Genomic DNA, 3,714 nt, shown 5'->3' with positions numbered 1-3,714 from the left:
AACACACCAATGCTATCCCAGAAATGCCTCTAATTAAGAATAAAAACATTAAAAGAGGTAATTACCCAAAAGACAAGCTTGTTGTGATTATTAAAGTTCATGGAACCAGAGCTGTCTGCTCAAGACAAGGCTCACGGGACCTAGAGATTCTGAATGTACTATTCAACAAGGAAACATCCACCAAGATTTTCCCAAGCTGTGACAGTTCTCTCAGCCTCAGGCCAGAAAATGTGATGAAGGAATATTACATTAGTTGCTGAAGGAATACCATTTGATCTCTTCTTAACCTGCACCTACTTGGTTTGAGCTCTAGTATTTTACAGGAAGTAGAGCTTTAAAGTTATATTAACCACAAGAATTCTCCAAAATATGCCTCTCCCATCCAGTCTATATTTGCTGTTTGGACTTTATTAAGGCCATAATGGGAAAACTGCCTATAGCCAGAATAAAAGTTGTAGGTTACTATACCACTCATTTTAAAGCAATAAGCTCAATAAACAAAAGTAAGTTCTATAAATAAAAATAGCTGAATTCATAGCTCAATTCATTTGTTACCCAGCTATCCTCTAGCTAGACCTGGCTAATGCATGATCTTAGCATTTATTAAAAAATGTGGCACCTGTCCTAGAAATAGTGTCTTGAGTGGTGATTTTCAGAACTGACCTGTTGGGGGGGCAGAGGTAAAACTACAAGCAGCAGCAAAATGATCTGTCTATAACAGTTATCTGAATATCTTTCAGAGTACTGAGATTTAAAAAGGGTGTAGACCAGATTCTTTCTGGTGTAGGTGGATGTCAGAAATACTTCCTCAAACAGTGTTGAAGTGGGAAGAATAAGTAGGTGGGATGAATATCCATCTCTATTGATCTAAACAACACAGAACTTGAATACTGACATTTTTTCAACCAGAACTACACCAGAGTTCAAAGATTTGAAGAGTCAGAGCTGGTCTACATTGTACTTACTTTGGTAGTATTTTTATCTGCTCCACATGACTATGTGGTAACTGTTTTTTAAAGGAAAATTAGTTCAGTGAAAATGCAAGTGTTACTGTGTGTGCTTCTCTAACAGATCCTTAATAGATGGATGTCTCAGCTTATGTCAGGATGGCCCAATCCTGTAACTGTAAAAGTCAAAAGCAAAATTCTCTCTAACTTGTAAAATGACGTGGTTAAAGAGGGCTTCTGAAAGGCTTTAGGTAATAAGCATGATTCAATTTACATTTTAAGTATATTTGCACAGACATTTTTACTAATTGCTTTGAACTATTGCAAGTGTTTGCCTGATCATCTGTACAGACAGATATTGAATCATTGAAATATAAAACTTACTTCAAAATCCTAGTTTGTTACAGCTTGAAACTTGGAGAGAAACTAAGTCCCTTTTATTCTGCTGAATCTTTTCAAATAACTAAGACCTGAAGAAGGCAAATGGTATTTGATACAGTTCCTTATGAAGTTTGAATTATCCCTTTGAAATAGAGAAGAGATTTTCCAGGAGTTATGACTACAGAGACTGTATTGTTACCTTCAGAAATTTAATGTGTGTAAATGGTGTCTCTGGGCAGTTTGGTGATGGACAGCTCATATTTCCTTACCACTGAATGTCCTGAAAGCAATCATGGGGTTCAGCCTAGTTTTTGACAAGCATTTTGCCCTAAGAAATACATCTAATTTTTAGCCTCAGCCTATGCATCATGGAAATATCTTCTGTTAGATTTTCTCCTAAAATGAGCAGAATTTCTTTTGCCACATTATAAATGTGGATTCCTGAGACATCTTGCTGCCTTAGAGGTGTCAGACTAGTTTTTCTAAGTCAGCAGTTGTTTTCACATATCTTTTTTTTTCCCTTAATAGTCTTGGTCAACTTGATTTACTTACTCTTGGGATCTAAATAAGAGCAAATTCGAGAAGGTGAGAGCCTTCCTGGATTTAGAATCCTGAGCAGAGAAATTTTAGTGAAGTTCATTGCAGTGGGAGTCATTAACTGTAACTCCTTTGGATGGAATCATTTTTCTATTGAATATGTCTTCCTGGTGTCAATTTTATAGGATACCAGTGGTTCTTATTAATCTGTATTAATGCTAATTGTAAATGCTGTATAGTGTTCATGACAGAGACTATCTGATTAATTTTGCTCGTGGGGTTTGCAAGGTCAGCTTTTCTAAGACTTTTTAAATATATCTGGTGGATATAACAGAATTTTTTTATGTTTTTGCTTGCATTCTAGTATAGGCATAAGAAATGGAATCCATAATTGTGTAGCTTCTTTTTTTTCCTGTATACAAATTCCATTGCTACCTTAGGCATTGGCTCTTCTGATATTTCAACGGATCCCATATTTTAGTCTATATATACCATTGCAGTATTTGATTGTTATTATTGACTGTTACCTCATGCCCTGTCGAGGGAGTGGAGATGATCTGTTAGAGTGTTACCTTGGACTGCAAGTTTGCCTTGTTAGTTTGTTTTTCAGTAGATGTCTTCTTATGAAAATGTTAAAAAAGATGTGACAAAAATTATTACATGTTGTTCTTCAATGTATTCTAATTTCTGCAGGAAGGATTCCAAAGGTGGCTGCAGCTTCCTTTTGCTAACTTGTTAGTTTGACAGCATTTATGTCTACTCTCCCAGAGCTGCTCGTTAATGAAGTCCCTCTTAATCAACTAAAAAGTTTAAAGTACTTTCACTTGTTTATCTTTTTTCTTGAAGATAAAAGAAGCTCAAGGTATTTCTGATAGGTTAAATGTAGGACATTAAATATTTTGGGAAAATGGCAAAACTGATGCCTTGTCTGTATCTTTTTTTATGGTTCAGCACCAGATTATGCTTAGATTATTCTTTTTCTTTGGATAGACTTTCAAACCTTCATGAGAAGTTTAATCAGGTTGAGTATGTGCCCACAAAGTTCCTTATTCATTGGATTAGTAAACAGGAATAAAAACCTCTTTTTCAGAGAACTTTCAAATACCCTGCATCATCACCTTGTTTTCTGGCAAGGTAGTTTTATTGTTGGGACTGCAAAAGTCAAATCCTAATGTGAACCATAAACAATGACCTACTATTTTTGTTAGTATGAAACATCTGTCCTTTTGATTTGTACTAGTGCGCAGCATGCAAAGGCACTTCAGGGTCTCATCTGCTGTGTCTGGGTGTACAAGGTGGAGTAGTAAGCCTGTACTATATGTAGTAGCGTATGAAACTTCACAGAGTACTTAAGTGATTCCACATATATGAAATATCTACTTAGGCAGGTCCAGATATTTGCAGCCTTGCATTTGCAAGGTTCAGTACAGATGATGGTGTAAATTAACGTGTTGACTAGTATTTACTAGTGACTAAAGACAGTTATGAAGACAACCAGTGTCACCTTGTTGGTTGCAAAATGTTAATCCATCCATTTAATACTGGAATCTGACAGAGACTCTGAAAGACAGTGGCAATCCATGGGCTTTTCTGCATGAGGAGATCTAGCTGGCAAACAGTCTGTTGGCATAGTGCAGCTAGCAAGTTTTTTGGCAGAATGCATTTACATTTGGTTGCTTCTGTTGGCAATATATTTCTCCATGGCTTCAGATTGTATTGGCAAAATATACACAGCATGTAAGGGGATCTTGGTAACTGTGTCTGTAATGCTTTGCAGTATTCATCTTGAAGCCAAATGTGTTAACTATTCGTTCTGCACTCGTTAGGGTGTTGTTATTCCTGAATCTGA

The sequence above is a fragment of the Erithacus rubecula genome (genome assembly GCF_903797595.1).
Source record: "Erithacus rubecula genome assembly, chromosome: 4".
NCBI lineage: Eukaryota > Metazoa > Chordata > Aves > Passeriformes > Muscicapidae > Erithacus > Erithacus rubecula.
Note: the sequence above shows the minus strand (reverse complement) of the source record.